Below are 19051 nucleotides of genomic sequence, written 5' to 3' on the forward strand. Positions count from 1 at the left end.
TCTTCATTTTATTGTTAATTCAAAAAAATATTTTTGAATTTTTTTTTTTTGGCTTTCATTAGTCACAAATGCAGTTACCAAAATGGAAGCATCTAGGAGCCAGTATGAAAGGAGCTCCAACACAGACAGAAAACAGGCTTATGGTCACCAAACGGGAAAGGAGGGGGAGGGATAAATTAGGAGTTTGGGATTAACAGACACACACTACTATATATAAAAGAGATGAACAACAAGGGCCTACTGTGTAGCACAGGGAACTATATTCAACATCTTGTAATAACCTATGATGGAAACAAATCTGAAAAAGAATATATATATATATATATATATATATATATATATATATATATATATATGAATCACTTTGCTGCCCACCTGAAACTAACACATTGTAAATCAACTATACTTCAATTAACAAAAAAACTGCTATACAAATAGTAAATATTTATGAAGATCCAAAAAAAAAAGATCTAAGATCCCTCACCATTATTGCCTCAATTTATGCTAGATCTGATACGTGAAGGAAAGAGATCTATGAGGTATAATGCCCAGTATTCTGACTCTGAAAATTTAGCTGATATGCCATTTACTGAGGTATTTTTGTTTTTGTTTTCTTGTCATAAGTGGGCATTAGTTATAAGTAATCTATTGGGAAAATCAACATAGTACAGTCAAGGTTTTTGTATTCAGTAAACATGAGAAACTCACTCAGTTATTTTAAAATATATTTTTTCCTTAATAGAGCTTGTAAACTCTTGAACACGATGTGCTAACATAAGTGGCCCCACTTAATTAATACCTCCTCCATTCATTCCCCTTTTCTTTAAGAAAAGAAGTGCCAGGTTTTATTTTTCTGCCCGTAACACCATAACAACGATTCTTATAACACCCATCATGAATTAAAAATGGGAGTGGATAAAAATGGACACGCCAAGAAGACAGTCATTCCAAGTTGATAATTTTCTGTGATTTGGGGTTGGAGAGAATAAAAGGCAATTGTTTCGGAGTCCTTAAACACCTGGAGCATAGTGTTATTTATGACCGTTTGAGAAAAGACAAATGACTCTTCTGAGAACTCCTGCAGAGAAGGTAGATAACTTGTTCCACTGCTCTGTCCACTCATTACTACTGAAGGCTCGTATGTCTTTTCAACGTCGGGGAGGCGTCTCTGTGTGTAAGTGGCAGAGGGCTTGGGAAGGGAAGGGTGGATGAACAACGTCATTCCATTCCTAATTAACAGTCAGGATCAGGAGGGGAAGTTTTTCTCTTCTCTCCCTTTTGTTCCTCTTTCCTCCTTTCTCCATCCCTTCCTCCACTCCCTTCCCCACCACTGCCAGTCTCCCATTTCTACATGTCATTTCCTCTCCTTTTATTATTTCCTTTTCCCACTATATTTCCCAAGCCATGACTTAGGTCTGGAGCAAAACACGGTACAATTAATGAGAAATAATAATACTAGCTGACAATTGTGGCACTGGGCACAGTACTTTTTACATATTATCTCTTGACAATCAAAGTGTGCTGATCTTTGGCATACGTTATAATCCTCTAATGTCAAACAGCCGTTGTTTCAGAAAATGCAGGATCTTTTTAAGTCAATTCAGTTAAAAAGGACTCCAATTTTGCAAACGGATATTTCTAAATATTATTTAGGTTTCACAGAGACATACTCCTATTATACTGGTTTTAGGAAACTGTGTGGTCCTGTTATTTTGGATATAACATGGGTAATGCCCTCTGTTACTAGAGCCCTCTCCTTTCTCTGATGGAGGGGTGTCTAACGTTTGAGTAATTTATAGGGATTTATGGATGACACCTGGATTTTGGTTTTGGAAGTCCTAACGGGAGTTACCACGAGGAATCTGTGACTTGCCTGAACTGCATTATAGGCTGATACTCAGGAAGGAAACAAAACCAGTTGGTGCTTTGATAAGAGATAGTTGCAACCCTCAGAAACCAGCATTCCTACCATCCCATCGGTATCTCCTCAAATCCTGGAAGAGGATATGAACCCCTACAGAGAGTTTGGAATTGAAGGCAATGACATCTTTGTCATTTTGTTTTCAAATAGTCCTGAAAAGTAGTGTAATGGCCACAGGCTGGTGGGAAGCAGTCCCCCGCGGGGTCCTAAACAGCTGGTCACCTTGGACTGTTTGCTCCTCCAGAAGCTGTTATAGCTGGTGTGATTTGTAGTGGGAGACATTTATTTAGTCCACAGTTTCTAGCAGAGCTGCATCTCAGCTCTGGGCATGTAATTCTCAGAAGCTAGTGTTCTAGATAAGAGTCTGACACATGAAATAAGGAATTGGACTGAAGAAATGAGTTTCAGGTGGTTTCCACCTAATGTGATTGGAGAGCCCAAAGTGTATTCTCAAATATCCAGATAATTCTTCCACCTTACTTTAGAGTTTAAAAACCCAACCAAGCGTAGGGAGCCTTCTTTTTTAATGCACATGCCATTGAAAAGTCTAACACATTAACATACAGACGTGGTCAATACCATCACACATTTTGGTTTACCAGAATCTCAAAATTCTATAAAGTGAGACAGCATCTTCGCCTTCCAAATATTTGAATATTATTACTGATTTCTCATACAATGCTAGTGAAAAAATTAATTCTGGGGGACAATTTAAGAAACATGTGTCAAGGGGCTTCAAATTATGCTGTTGTTCCAGTAATCTTATAATTTATATAACATAAAATTATAATATTATATTATAAAAATATAATACAAAATTGTAACATAATCTTACAGAAATAAGGATACAAAGCCCCATGCACCCCTATATTTACTCAAGAAACAGTGAAATTCATATATGCACACACACACACTCACAAAATGAAAAGAAACAAACTAAATTCCTAAGGAAAGAATGTTGGCTCAATATATTATACGAAGCACATCCATGGGAAAAATCAAGGGTAACAACATAGAAAAAATGCTCACAATATAATAACGTCTAACATCTACTGAGATCTTATCATGCAAAAGCACCATTCTGATTCCTTTTAAGTGTGTTTTCTCATTTCATCCTCACAGTAACTGCCAGATAAGTGAATGTGTACATGGAGTCAGGGTCACTTGCCCAGGATTACTCAGCTGGTAAGTGGTGAATTGAAAAAACAAAAACAACTCAAAGAGTTTGAGTCCACAGGTCTTGTTCTTACTTACTAAAAATATTAATAGCTTTTTCTCTGAAAAGTAAAAATACAGGGGCTTTGAGATTTGGTCTCTGTAATTTCCAGACTGTCTAAACTTTGTACTCTACACTTGCTATTTTATAACCAGGAATTTGCCACTGAATAATTCAAGTTTTGAGATGACTTTAATAGGTCAGTGGTGTCCAACATCATCCATCACCCCTGAAAACACCACTGAAATGCATGCAAGATACTTCTCCACATATCCTATAACTTGCCTTCAAATACAGTGATTCTTCTCCACCTGTGCCCTGGATGTTCCTGCCAGCCCCCCTGCACTCAGTATTCTGTTCTCTTAAAATGGCCCCCTACCTCTTTCCGTAAGAGACACACTTAGTGCTCAGTAATATCTGTGGTCTCCTCCACTTTCTTAGCACCCTCTTAGCCTGCATGTCCCAGACCCCTGTGTGGGGGTTCTGGCACGTGACTCAGTCTCACCGATGAAAAGTGAACAGAAATAAGCTACAAGGTAGGAACACGATCAAAGTCATATGTGAGGTATTTGGAGATGGGCACCCCTCCCTACACCCTCTTTTCTTACACTTCGGTGAAATTCAGTAGAGGACTCCCAAGACCATAAAAGACGTTGGGTCAGAGATGGATGGAGCCTGCCTGCCTGCTGAATGCAACAGTAGAATCTCTCTGGTGACCTGTGATGAATCCACTTAATCAAGAATTAACACTTCACTGTGTTAAGCCACCAAGATCACGGAGTTATTATAGTAGCTTATTCTGACCAATACGCCTATCCATCTTCCAAACCCCAGATCAATGGCCTCCTCAACTAAGAATAATTCCCAATTATTTCTTCAGACTGGTTACGACACCTCCCCTATACGGAACACACTTTTTTTCCCTGTGAGTGTTTCTGAGTGGTGCCACTGAAAGGGCTGGTCCGCACACACTTTGTTTCCAGTCTACAGTGGAATAAGGAGCCTGCACCAGAATGCAAATCAAGGTGACGCCTTCTCCACTGACGAAATCCCATCATAAAAGGAAAAAAGACCAGCGGATCTAAATAGCGTGCCTAGTGAGGTGCTTGGCTTACATCCTTCTCTCTTTGTGAGCCAGTAACAACACGTTCACGGGCTTCCTGTGGTCCAGCAACCAGATGTTTAAGTAGCTCTATTTTACAGCAGGAATTGTTTCCTATTAGCTTATATTTGACTCCTATCTTAGCTGCCCTGATAGACAGTGCATCCTGAGCATCTAGGGTACTGTTTTATGCGTCATGGTTTTCTCTGCAGTGCCTAGAAAACAGCAGATCCTCCGTAGACATCTGGAGCAAGAACGACTGAGAGGAAATTGGATACGTTTTGAGGAAATACATGAAATGTCTTGGCATAATGGATCTTTCAGGACTTAGTAAGCGATCGCCAAGTGATAAATGCTTTGTGGATAATCTTGTGTTTGCCTCTAGGTCAGCTCTTCCCAAGTGGGGATATGTGGCATTATCTGGGGGCATTTTTGTTTGTCACGATTGGAAAGGGTGCTTTTGCAAAGTGAGCAGAGTCAGAGGTGCTGTTAAACATCCTGTAAGGCACAAGTCCGCACCTCACAATAAAGAGCTGTTGCAAATATACCAGATTATACCAAAACACCAGCAGTGCTGAAGCCAAGAAACCCTGCTCTAGGCCCACTGAAGCTAAGTGGTGTTTTAATACCTCCAACAGCACTAGTCCAACACTTCGTAACATCAATTAGTGTTCACAAATACACAGCCCCTTAAAAGGGATGGGAAGATATTTTTGTTAAGTAGAGATATTTGTGGAAAGATACTTATTAAAGTGGAGTTGTGGTCACTCAAGTGTTGAGTGAAGCATGCTGTCTCTGTGCCTAGCACTGGTGAGAACTGCGCGACTTGTCAGAGAAGTCTGACACAGCCCTTGCCCTGAGAGAGGAAGCAGTCTTGTTGGGGAGAGAGATGGAAGATGCAAAATCTCAGGGCAGGACTCTGAACTGTTAACCACGTGGTAACACAGGGGGAGAAAGGAGAGGGGCCACATAGGCCTCAGTAAGAAAGCCAATAACTAAATATGTTTTCTGTTAGTGTCCACTCCCCATGTTTTGACTGCTCTCTATGCTTCCTTATTCCTGCATACTAAGAAACAGTCTTTAGGGTTAAACAGAAATTGGTGAAAAGGAAAAATTCCCTTTGCAAAATCATATTGTCCTTAGCAGAAGGGACGAAGGAGCTGGTGGATGAACAGGTTGACAGTCTCATACTGAAGAGACACGTCCGCTCAGACACTCATTCTGCCCTCCCTTCGGTGTCCCTTTTCCTCCCTTCTGGGGTCTTAATGATCAAAGCCCAGCCCGTAAGAAAAAGCAGCTACTCTTCCTTCCCAGAGCTAGTGTACACTTCATCCCATGTAAGCATCTCCTCTTCATCCCACTGGAGGGACAGCATGGTGAGTAGGGATCACCCTGGTTTGCTTCTCACTCTTTGAGTGTGAAAATAAAAGGAGATATGAGGGTCAAAGGGCATGAGGATTTGACAGACAAGAAGCCGCTCATTTGCCCAATACTTGGAAGAGAATTAGACAGTCGTCTATTCAATGACTTAACTTTGCACATGAAGAAACGGAGGCCTACAGGAGGGTGATGATTTTTCAGTGTCACTCAGGACACGAGCATCGAAGAGGAAAATCCAGGGCTTTGAAACCCATGCTTTTTCCAATAATGCGCACAGCCTGGAAGCCTAATGATTCCACTCACTGTGGTTCTTTCTGACGATCAGAGAGGAAACACTAAGAAGGAAGATTAAAAGGTCCCTGGCTCCCCATGTAACCTAGAACCAGACATATTGGGAAGAGGCGCCTACTTCCTCCCATGGAATTGTATTATTTATTTTATTTTATTTTTATTTTACCTTATTTTTTAACAGAGGTCCCCGGGATTGAACCCAGGACCTCGAGCATGCTAAGCATGTGCTCTACCACCAACCTCTATCCATCCCCTGAGATGCTAATATAGGAAACTCAAATAGGGAAATAAATGAAAAGTATGACTCTGTCCCACAAATAGAAGGAAAACAGTTGGCCTTGAACAGAAGGGCATGGTGGTAACTGGGAAGAGAGAGGAGGCATCAGGCCAGAGTTCCCTGCCTTTCTCTTTTATTTCTGTTTAATATAGACTTTGTACCTAATTCCATGCTGGCACTTATTAAAATATCTTTATTGTAATTGTCTACATGCCTGTCTTTTAACAGGACTCTCAGCTTCCTAAGAGTGGTTTATCCATCTTGGCACTATTGACATCGGAGGCTGGATAATTCTTTGTTGGGAGGCTGTCCTGTGCACTGCAGGAAAGTTCAGCAGCCTCTCTGGTCTCTACACACAAGATGCCAGTAGCAGCCCCTCCCCTACCAAGTTATAACAACCAAAAACGTCTCCGCACATCGCCAAATGTTCCCAGGAGAAGCAGGGGTGATTTTTCCCAGTTGAGAACAGCTGTCTTTGAGCATAAAGACAATGTTTTAATCATTTTTGTATCCCTGGCATGTAGTTTGGTAACTGGTGCTCAACAAACATTTCACCAGTCAATTCCACAATTAGTCAAAATATAGGAGCTTAAAGATCCACTCTCAGAAGTAATGCAGCACCTCAATTTAGTAGGCTCTCGATGAAAAAGTACTTCCCCCTCGCCTCCCTGGAAGAAAGATCTTCTGGAGTGCCTTCTAGTTCTATTATCATCTGTAAAATGGGTATTTTCATTCTGCAGGTCCTCATCAGTGATTTGCTAAGTTCATATGCATTCTTATCTGGTGACAGGCACTTGCTGGATCTTCCAGTAGAACTCTTAAATATATATATACACACATATATAAAGTTTATAAATAAATTATTATAAATTATATTTATATATAAATACACACACACATACACACACACACATACATATTCATAGCATCTCCTTCCATTGTTACTGGCAACAGTTCTGTCCTGGATGCTAAATTCCAGGTGGTGGGTGATGATCGTCAAAATAATCTGCTTGCTGTCAGGAGCGAAAATAAGTGAGGAAGACATTCGCAGGTTGTGCAAAGTGGGGAGGGTGAATTACGGGATTTACCTGTCACCGTTCTCCCAGCTCCACCACCCTGCGGCCCTTAATGAGAAAGAAATACCAAGGGCCAGCTGGGGATTGAAAGCCAGCCCCCCGGGCCGCCCAAGCGCGCTTTATACCGTTGGCGGTGCAGCCCCTGCAGAACTCTGCGATTCCAGGCCCCCGGGGCCTGGCCCTGGCGGTCCGACGGGATTGAGGACAATGCAAATCTGACTCCACCAGGAGGAAAATGCCAGGAATCAGGGGCAGCCGGCGCCCCTCTCCTGCGTTGCTGGGAACAATCGCTTCAGTTTGAGAAGCCCAGCTGAGCAGCCCTTGTAAAGTTCCTTGTCCACTTGCCAAGCTCCAGGTGAAGCTGGAAATTCAATTTATCGCTGTGCCCGTTCAGAAGCCAGTGGCGGAGCTAATGGGAGATTTATTTTTAGTGAAAGTGGAAGTGGGGGCGCCGAGGGGAGGAGCTGCCGGGAGAGCGGAGGAGGACCTGCGGGAGGAAGTGAGCGCAGAGCCCGTGCGGGGCGCGCAGAGCTCCCTGCCCTGCGCCTCCAGCTAAGGCATCATCTCTTTTAACGAGGTCCCCAGTATCGCTGGGTTTTCCTACAGGGCGGATGGAGACGTGACTACAGCTTCATTAGAGGCAGGATGAAGCCCTTTGGGCTCCTGCGCCTCCAGCACTGGTCCTGCCCTTTTTGGTGGCAGTAAATGCCCCCTGTACCCGCCTCGGAGAAGGAATATTAAGAGGACCGGTTCCAGTTCCCACAGATGACTAACAGAAACCAAAGACCGTGGCCTGTGAACTTCCCTCCAGCCCCGCCTTCTGCCACGAGTTCTCTCTGACCTCAAGCAAATCATTTAACCTCTCTGGGCCTCAATTTCCTCCTTGCTTAAATAAGGATAAGAGTAAAGTTCATCCCTGCGCCCCTCACAGGACAGTCCAGGATGAAGTGAGCTGAACAAAGGGGAACACTTTGCTCCTAGATTCCTAGGGAAGGGTGAGAGTGCCTGCGAAGTCCCCAACAACCTCCAGGGCACCTGACCTGAAGCTCTCGAAAAGGCCAGGCCGAAGCCCCCGTCACCTCTGAAACCCCTGCATCAGGCTCATGCCTGAACTGGTAAAAGCTGTCCTTGCTTGAATGCTGTCTTGTGTACCATGCCTTGTTCTTAGCAGTTTGTGAACATTAGCTCATGGTAAACCTGAAAAAAGCATCCGAGGAAGGTACATTATTGTCTGCATCTAAGCGAGGCTGCTAGAGAGGTCTAGGTCCCTGCTCTTGGGTCGAGAGAGACCTGGGCCTCAATCAGTAGAAGATGGCAGATGTCCGGGTTATGACCCCGAGGATGGGTCATAAAAAGCAATACAGCTTCCAGCTTGTCTTGGGGAGGGGGTCCCACATGAAGCCTGGGCAGCAGTGTGAGGAGTATGGCCACCCTGAGTGAAGCTGCCACGATGAGACAAAGTGGAGCCACACAGAGAGGGCACGTGCAGGGGCTCTGGTGAGCAGTTCTGGTCAGCCCTGCCCGCCCAGCCCTGACAGCTCAGCTGTCAGAGGAGCCTGAGAGTCTCCAGCCATCAGGTCACCCTCAGGCTCCAAGTCTTCCCCTCCCAGGCCCCAGCCCTCCTGAAACAGGAACAGTCACCCTGCTGTGCCCTTGTCTGAATTCCTGGCTCTCAGAATCCATGAGCACAAGAGAACAGTTGTTTTAAGTCTCTAAACTGTGGGGTCATTTCTTATGCGGCAAAAGTAACTGAGACAGAAAGCAAAGAGGTTTAGGCCAGAGACCATGAGACTCAGCTTGAGAAGCCAGGACTCCCAGGCCCTGCTACTCTTAATCACAGGTTCTTCCACTTCATCAAAGTGGGCGTGTCACAAATGAACTTATTTACAAAAGAGAGACAGACTCACAGACATAGAAAACAAACTTAACGGTTACCAGGGGGAAAAGAGGGTGGGGAGGGATAAACTGAGAGTTCGAGATTTGCAGGTACTAACTACTATATATAAAATAGATAAACAACAAGGCCCTACTGGACAGCACAGGGAACTATATTCAATATCTTGTAACAGCCTATAATGAAAAAGAATATGAAAAGGAGTATGTATGTGTATAACTGAATCACTATGCTGTACGCCAGAAATTAACACAACATTGTAAATCGACTATACTTCAATTAAAAAGAAAAAGAAAGTGGTCGTGTCAATATATGTTCCCTGAAAGGATGAAAACGAGCTCTGGTTAATAACAATGACTGTTCATAACAACCTTGTTTATGGATTTTTGTAAACATACAAATATTTAAATTGTAAGTTATTTAAATGGATTTGTTTACATGAAGCAACAGAAAAGAATTATTTATTGCAGTTAGTCTTCGATAACGCCTCACAGATAATAACTATGCTTTCAGAAACTCTAAACGGTGATAAAATGCATGAACGCTCCACAATGCAACCACCTCTGGATGGACAAAAGGGTCCACCTATTAGTGTGCCAAATCCGGGCTTTTCTCAGATAACGAGTGGCCTTTCTTCTCTAATAAAATTTAGCCAAGGTCTTCTCTGCTTTTTTTTTTTTTCCCCTGTTCTGCAATCCTTACCCTGTCATCTCTAGAGGACAGAACACCACAGTAAAAGTCAGCCAACCAGATTAACTGGTTGTGGGTCAGGAGTGAGCCCCACGCTCACATGGGGCAATATAATTATTGAGGAGGCTGGCAGTGGGTATCGCCCTCCCTATACTCCAGTTCACCAGCAAACAACACTGCATCCCCACAATCTGAAGAGGAAATAAAAAGCTCCCTTGTGTCCCTTCAGTTTCCCAGCCCCCTGAGACTCGTGGATCTCTAACTTCCCATTAACACGGGAGAATCCATAGCACGCTGTTGGTACTGGTTTCTCTGAACCTCAGGGAGCATACTGAGCATGTGTGTGGTCTTCAGACTAACGGAGAACAGGAAAGCCTTATCACACGGTGCATCCCCAGAGTCCAGAGGCACCTGTCAGCTTGTGGTTTCTTAAAGGGCTTATGGTCAAGATATTGTGGGCCTCAGATGGCAGACACTCCTTGGTTTTCCAGGGTAAATATCTGTTCCAGTGAATCCAAGGAGATCGTATGAACTTGGACACCCTTATTTGACCACTTGCCATCTAAGCCACAAGACCCTGGGACGTTAGTTGCTCAAGTCTTGTGAATATCTGTTCGTGAGCTTTTCATCTTCACCTGCATGGAATGTCCCCTGTACCCAGACCTCTCGCTGGTCCAAGGTCTGCCCTTTTTGTGAGATCTTGTTTGATTTCAATAGTTTACACCCAGGATCCCTCTCCAAAATGCCTTTTTTTCCCTCTGACTTTCAGCAACATTTGCTCTCGATACCACCCACATCTGCCACTTTTCAGACAACATGCGTCACGTGTCATTGCTGTCACAAACATTCCTTCTTCCCATGTAAATGACAAACCACATGAGGAACAGAGAACCATCTGAGACGGATAGTATCACTGGCGATGCTGGGGTTAGTATGTGTCCATTGCTTGGGAAAGCCACTGTGGCAAGGTAGGAAGAGGATGAGTGGAGAGAGAAAAGGGGGACCCTAATCCTGGCTCTGTCATAGTATATAGACTGTGGCCAAGTCATTTCCAGTATTTAGAACTCAATTTCTTTTTCTGTAAAAGCCTTGGCTTGGGCACGATGGCCTCTGAGTCTCTTTGAACGCTACTCGGAGGTCTACTGGTAAGTGTGTGAGACACAAAGAAACTTTCTCTGCTTTAGATCTGAATGCTTATAAGTTAACATATGCTGAGAGATAAATGCCAAAATCTCAGTGACTTAACACAAGATGAGTACATTTCTTGTTTGTATTCAAGCTAGTCTGTGGCAGGAGCTGGGCTTTGCATCACACAACCAGTCAAGGGCACAGGTAGATGAAGGCCCTTCCAGATTCAGAGTGGCTTCCAAAATCTCCCTGGGCACTAATACTGGGAGCCAAGAGAGAGGGTTAATGCAAACAGGGTTGCCGGATGAAATACAGGATACCCAGATAAACAATGAATAATTTCTAGCATAAGTATGTGGCATGTAATTATTTGAAAATTCAAATTTGGGGGGACATCCTGGTTTTATTTGCTAAATCTGGTAACTCTGCTGGGAAGTTTTTACACATCAGACTTTGAACTGGTGTCACTCACCTTCCGATGCTCAGAACTCAGTCACGTGACTGTTCCAACTGCAAGGCATGCTGGGAAGTGTAGCCCCCCGCCGGGCAGCTCCTCCCCAGCAAAATCTCTGCACCTACTGGTTTATGTTGCAGCTAGGCACTTATGCTGCTGCACAGTATTACTACCAACCCGGCTGGCTCAAAGGGAAAATAGGAGTAGCTTAAGGTGCTTTTCCCTAACAATCTCAAAGATTGGGCATTTTAAAACACGAATGGACTGAGGCTGAAATTGATGGAAATAGTCGTTTTATCCCATTTTGAGATTAAGGAAGTGGAGCTTTACTATGTCAGGACAGTTTACTTACCAAATGGAGAAAAAAATTCAGGATCAGTATTCAGGTCGTATTTTTCATTTACCTAAATTAAATCAAACGTTAAATCGCATACATTGCCCCCCATTTACATACTATGTTCTCATTCAAAAGACTCTAGAATGTCATTTTGATTCAGCGCAACTGATTGTTCTCTATATTAATCCTGGGGTCCTATCTTTCTTTCCTCTCCTCCTCCTATTATTTGTGGTTTTAAATTGAAGTATAGCTGATGTACGATATTACAAAAGTTACGGGTGTACAATATCGTGATTCACACATTATAAAGGTTATACTCCATTTACAGTTATTATAAAATATTGGTTATATTTAGCCAATGTAGCCTTGTAGCTTCCCCCACATTGTTTGGATTGACTACTGGGAATTGTCCTGAGAAATAAGACGAACGCTCATTTTGCTAATCACAAGTCAAAAGTCACTGCTGCGGTAGAAACTGCCCCGTTTTCTTCTGTGCTCTGAAGGCTATTCCAGGACTAAGCCATTACAAACATCTGAGTTACCGTGGCTAGCCTCCAAGAAATAGAAAAAGCTATAATGTCTGAAAGCTAATATGGAGTTGGGGATGGATGGGCCAGGCTGCAAGATGAATGGAAAGCAGTGAGGTCGGTAGAGTGTTCAAATTTTTTTTTTCAAAAGGAATTTTTTACCCCAGGCCAGAAGCCTTTGTGTCAGGGAGACTGTCTCATTTCTCTGCTCAAAGGCAGTCAGAGATGACTGAGATTTGAGAGCAGTTTCTGATGTTGACGAGGTCAAGGGAGGCAGCCCTGCGAACCATCAGTCACTGCGTCAGCGGTGAGCCGCCGAGACACGTGAGCCCCACAGTGAAACCTGGAAAGCTATTTTCTCCAGAGGAGCGGAGGGGAAGGGGGAGGTGCAGATGAGAGACAGAAGGAAAAGGCACGGGTCAAATGGTCACCATGAAGTTTGGCACATTAGTATTCAGCTAGAATCAGAGAAACTTTCTCAGTCCCAGCGGGGAGTGTTCTGAAGAAAGAAGTTGACTAGAGGCAAAAATCGTATTAATATGACGGTGCTTAGTCAATATCTAAAACCTCCCATGTCCTCTCGCGAGGCTCCTCCGTGATGTTAGGACCTGCAGTGATTCTGATTCCACCCGATTGTGTTTGCAAACAGTGTGGATCGGTGGCGTCCAGACCCTGAGAATGTGGAGCAGGCACTACTTTCCTTGCCTCTGGGATCGGCGGGGTTTGCTAAAAGCTGGTCAGGCTGTAGCTCAGGCATCCTCCCCTTTGAAATTAGGCACTACCCTGGTGGAAGCAAGTCTCAGTGGACAGGGCAACGCTCTGCTCTGGGAAGGATGGACCAGCGGAAGCCACCATGTGTCATCTCTATAGGTCAACCCCCAGAGATGGGCCAGCACAGGGCCTGGAGGGTGGCAGCTACAAAGCCGTAAGTGTATCCTGAAATCCCCAAAGGAAATGTGAGGGTTTTCCAGATTTCAATGCCTGTTTGGGGTCAAATGAAAAGAGCATCTCAAACCTGGCTACTTGGCCAAATACCTTTACATCTATTCTGAAGGCTACATCCTTTCAAAGGCTACATACACCAACAGGCCATGGAGAGTCTATAAAGAGATGTAGAAACAAGGTATCTTTCTAGTAGCAATCCATAGAAACACTCCCACTGGGAGGATGTTTCTCCAATTCCATTGATCCAGTTCAGTGGCTCTCCATTGCAGAAGGATATTTAGCGATATCTGGAGATAATGCTGGTCATGACGAGGATGGGGACCCTAATGCCGGTAAAACTCCTGCAAGGCCCAAGTCACATACTCCCCTTTCCAAAACAAGAAGTCATGAGCCTCAAAATGCCTGCTGTGCTGAGGCTGAGAAACCCTCCCTGATTAAAATTAGGGCACTCCAGCTGTCAGATACAGAAATCACAATCCTAAGAGCTTGTTCTAGGCTCACAGGCTTGTACCCCTCCGCATTCCCTTCCTTTATTATTTTATTTTTCCTGTTCCCCATTTTTCCGTCTGTAAGTATAAAAATGGAGTCATTTTTATTTTTATTCAGTCTGGAGAGTGTAAATTTCCACGCCTTAATGAATGGGTTTGTCTCATTTTACTCTCATAAAAATGTTAGCCAGCTCTGAGTTGATCAGTGGGATAATTTGATAGCTGTGAGTCGGTCAAACCGTTTGGAGTTGGGCCAGCCTGACATCAAAGAGCCCTAACAAGTCTGTATCTTCTAGAATCCTAATGTTTAGAATGTGGAACCTGTAAAAAAGCCAGCTGACCTCTTCCAACCCTCAGCCTTGGAAGGAGTGAAGGGGCTGTAGTGAGATTCAGAAGGTTTTCCATTTCTTCCCACTGTCTTGCATTTTAAGATCCCATGTTCTATGGTGTCTTGGGAGCTTAGAGCTCTTGGTTGCCCACATTAACGTTTTTTCGAGCTTTCCATTAAATTGAAGTCCTCTTTTTTGAGTAACCTCTTGGACATTCTTTTCAGCATTACTGCTCCCAGGGTTTCATCTGTGTCTCCTCTGGTGGATCTTCCAAGTGGAAATTCATTTTCTCTTGGCCCGCCCATTGGTCTCGTTTCTCTGTTCTCCCCTGAATCTGCAATGCCTCTGAATTTAGTAGCATCTGCACATTTCATGACTGTGTTCCTAGTTCCCTGAACCGGATCATAAATAAAAATGTTAAATGGCCCTGAACCTCGCCCTGCCTGTCCCCTGTGGCATTCCACCAGGCACCTTGCCCAACTGGGTACACTGCCATTTATCTTGACTCTGCCTCCAGTGTCTGGGCTGAAGTCCTTCAAGACTTAAAAGGTAACGTTGTTTCTGGTAGTGGTTTGTCATCATCTTTAAAATTAATTATATTTCTAAATACTTCCAGTGTCTTTTCTTGGTGGCCCAAACCTACAACATTCTTTCCCTCAACATCCTAACTAAGTTTCAAGTGGTCTCTAAGGTAAATCTTCAAATACCATATTTTTTTAAAAAACTTAAGTCAGAGATGGTTAAATTGTTAATGCATTCTACTTGGTTCGTCACTTGACACCACAGAAAGTGAGTGGCGCACAGGAAAAAATGAACTATGTTCCTAATCTCACCCCCTTTTTTCCACTCGATTGTCAGACCCCGACTCCAATCCTTGTCTCCTCTCCTTTCTTAGAGAATCACGAAGATACACTCAAGGCAGATGGACCACGGCCATCCAGTGCCCTGTGGGGCTGCCCTGGCGAACGCTGGACGGGATAAATCAAGCTGTCCTTCACAGGGACAGGGAGTCTCTCCAAGCCCTTCCCACCCTGGAGGCAAACTTCTCAGAAATTTCCCCCTTTTGCTTTTGCAAACTGGTTGCCTCCAAAGGAGTTTCAGAGAGACCGGTTATTTTATGATAAAAATTCTTGCAATGAAGCTCCGAGATCCTTGACAATGCAAGCCTTGAGATGCAGACCACTAATGCATTTCCTGCAAGAGACGTCGCTGCCAAAGAAACCCATGCCAATTTTTCCAGGTTTCAGGTTAAGTCATTCATTCAACAAGTATTCATTCTAAGCCCAGACTCTGTCCTACATGTTGAAGATGGAATACTGAACAAGAGGAAGATGTCCTGCTTTCAAGGAGCCTGAAATTATAGGGGGACCGGGTTAACTAACAAACGGGGAAGTGCTGGGAGGTTTCGGGCAGTGATAGACGTGCATGAAGGAAGATAAGGCTGCACGGGAGAGAGAGAACCATGTGTGAGGGGACGAAGTGGGTATCTCAGGTCGAGTGATGAAGGAAGGCCTCCTGAGGAGCAGCATTTAACAGGGACCCAAAGGAATAGAGGAAACCAGTCAGGCGAAGGTCTGGGGGAAACGCCTCTAGGTGAAGTTCAGGGGCTTGAGACAGCAGTGAACCTCTCACAGGCAAAGAGCAGCAGGAAGTCACTACAGCCCGAGCGGAGCATCAGGGCCAGGGACGTGGACGGAGGCCGAATCACCTGGATCATTGTAAAAAGAACTGTGAAGGTGTGTGTGTCAGTTTTCCATGGCCATCATCATAAATTACCACAAATTAGTGGCTTCAGACAACAGCACATTTTTCTCTCAGGGTACTGCCGGCCAGAAATCGGAGACCCAGTGTCATCAGGACCGGTTCCCTCAGCGAGCTCTGAGGAAGAATGTGTTCCGTGCCTCCCTCCTGGCTTCTGGTGGCTGCTGTGGTGCTTGGTGCATCTTGCCTCGTAGTCACATCAGGCCGACCTCTGTCCTTGTCTCCCCATCACCTTCTGTTCTGTGTCTATAGGTCCCCAATTTTCCTCTGTCTATCTCTTTACAAGGACACCTGCCATTGGCTTTAGGGCTCATCCTTAATCTAAGGTGATCTCATCTCGAGATCTTTCATTACATCCACAAAGACCCTTTTTCCAAATAAAGTCCTATTCACTGGCTCCAGGAGTCAGGACACAGACCTCTTGGAGGTGGGAGACACCATTCGGTCCACCGCAGGGAGACAGCAGAGGATTTGAACAGAGATGCTACCTGACCTGGTATGTTTTAAAGGATCACTACCTGCACGTGTGGAGTCGTGTGGCAGGGACAAGGGTGAAACATGGAGGTGACACACAGGTTCCCATGGATTCCACTGTTCTCCATTTGATAACTGTGGACAGGAGTGAGTGATCGATCCATCAGGATAATGACGCTGTTCTATTTTGACACATGTTGAAAATTTCCAACATTAAAACTAGAGTATATATAAAATATTATATCTAAAATATATATAAGATATTTTTTAAATGCGATAGAGGCTTACTGTAGGACTCTGTAAGGCACAGAAAAGTGTTAAAATAATTTTACAAAACCCCTCCTAATGCTGCCCATTAGGGTTCTCTGTTACATCAAGTACTAAGTGTTCGGGAGGCTGGCTGCCTGCTTTTCAGAACTGCATTTTAATCTGAGTGCACCAAATAGAATAAAGAACTTCTGCAAAGTTTGAAGAAGTTGATCTTTGAAGACGTTTTTCCTTAGGTCTCTGCATGTTCCCGTATCTCCGGGTCAAAACAGAAGCCCTACTCAAGAAACACATTTCCTTTGTGTAAAACTGAATTTCAGTAGGTAGCTGCCGAGGACCGAATCTGGGTCCAGGTTTGCAAACCAAATGTTTCAGTGCAAGACGAGCTTTCAGAAAAAATACCTGGATCGAAGCTTTCAGCTTCCACCATAGGACCGTTGCCTCACTGGGCTCCCCCTACCAGCCCCCTGCCCCAGCCTCTACCATATATGCATCATTAAGTGTCTCTTCAAGGGGCTTGGAATGTATCCTCTTCTGGAGAGTCTACCAGCCAAATAAAATACGGAGAGGGGTGCACAGACTTTCACAACCGTCACAGCCATTTCAGATTGTGATCCCAAATAATCTGGGAAAGCCAGCTGCAGAGGTAGGCGGGCTCTGCCGAGCTCCCACCCGGAAAGTGCCGTGTCTTTCCACAGTTAAATCCTGTCACCGTGAGCTCACAAATGCATCTTTCCCATGGCCACCGTCTTTCTGGCTGCTGCCTCTGCATCAAACAGCTGTGACATTTGTCCCTGGGACCCTTAAGACAATTTCCCCATTCTAACAAGATTTTGCTCTTGAGTAAAATAATTTTTCTTAGTATGGCTTTAGATTTAGTTTTTGGTTTTTTTTTAACATCTGTAATCAGTTTTCAATGAAAGCTAGGTTGTTGGGTTTTTTCCACCTTTGGAAGTGATTTATATTAGACATTAAAGACAAACATGGACAGTTTTATTATTTTTTTTTTCTTTAAGCAAGCAAGCAAGAGAAATCCAACAACAACTTGGAGTAGATTTACAGTTAGTTTTTCCACCCTTTCTCTTGCCCTGGAGCCTGATGGGACTGGAGTGTCCTTGGAGGAATGGTAGAGGGAAATGCTGGGGGCCAATTGCTGATTTTATCATTCAAACACAAAATTTGTTACACCACTTTATCGGTCACAGGGAAAGCAATTATATTGTGGTTCAATTTTCCACTCGATGGCTGTACTGGGGATCAAAGTCAGTTTTTATGATGGGAAAAAATGTTTTGCTATTTTATTTGTTACTTAAAATAAAGAAGTACCGTTATTATAATGCTTTCTGAGGTTTTCTTACCCCCAGTCCCTACTCCTTCCTGAGATACAGTGGATTATTTTGGCTTTCCTCCTCTCTTTGATTAAATAATCAGTTTTCTCCCCATCCTCTAAAGCGTATTTCACTGTAGAAATGAAATTGGCACGGTTTAAGGCAACACAGCATTAGGACTCTAATCACAGCCACGAAGGGCAAAACTTGCCCTCCGCGATTTATTCTCTTCTGGATTGGTGCTTTTCCAGAAGAATCAGGCATTTTAATGGTTTCTGTGTGCATGTGTGTGTTGTCATGTGTTGCTGGATGCTCATGTTTACTGTCACCCGTCTTTCATGAGAAATAATTAGCATCTCCTTCAGCTGTATTTATAACTCCTTTTTTGTTACAGAAAAAAATAGTTAAGAGGGATTTGGTATGGAGGAGGATTGGTATGGAATTATTAGTAAAAATCATATATTTTAATTCAATAATGAAAAAGGATATTTCTCTGTATAATCTTTTCCTCTTTCTGCCTTTCTTCTCATTGAAGAAATTCAAGTAAGTAAAATTCAAACTATCAAAATTAAACAAAAAAACTCCTAATTTTTCTGGAGATCCAACTTCAGGACTAGTTGATTACTAACCTTTTTTTATTTAAAAGTTCTAGTTTTAAACTCAGAAATCCAATGATGGAACCTCAAACAACTGCTATGGGGCTACAGTTCGTAATAGGATGAATGGCTGAGTGAAAGCTAATATTTTTTACTGAACGCTTATTCACATTGTTAAGAAAACAGAGACAAGTGACAGATATTTTCCTCTTTCAAACTGTATCAAGTTTACCCTCCCATTTCCAGTTGGTTTCAGCTTTTACAATTTGATTACGATCACTGTCATTTTTTCTGGTCTCCTGCTAATTGCCTTCAGGCTCAAAGAGTCTTACAACACATCCCCTGAATCTGGGAGCAGAGAATTCTGGAATCTGTTGCAGGTGAATAATTGCGGCAGTTTCTGAGTGATGGTCTAGCTACCACGGGGCACTTCTGTCCTCACTGTGGACCTTCGGGGGGCGGCAGGGGAGGTGTGGGTGAGGCCCCAGGAAGGTCTGCATGGGAGGCAGGCGAGGGGACCCTGCGGGGAGCAGCACCCCAGGCTGGCTGGTGCCGCCTCCCTCACTCCGC

Source organism: Vicugna pacos, chromosome 20, assembly GCF_048564905.1.
Source record: "Vicugna pacos chromosome 20, VicPac4, whole genome shotgun sequence".
Classification (NCBI taxonomy): domain Eukaryota; kingdom Metazoa; phylum Chordata; class Mammalia; order Artiodactyla; family Camelidae; genus Vicugna; species Vicugna pacos.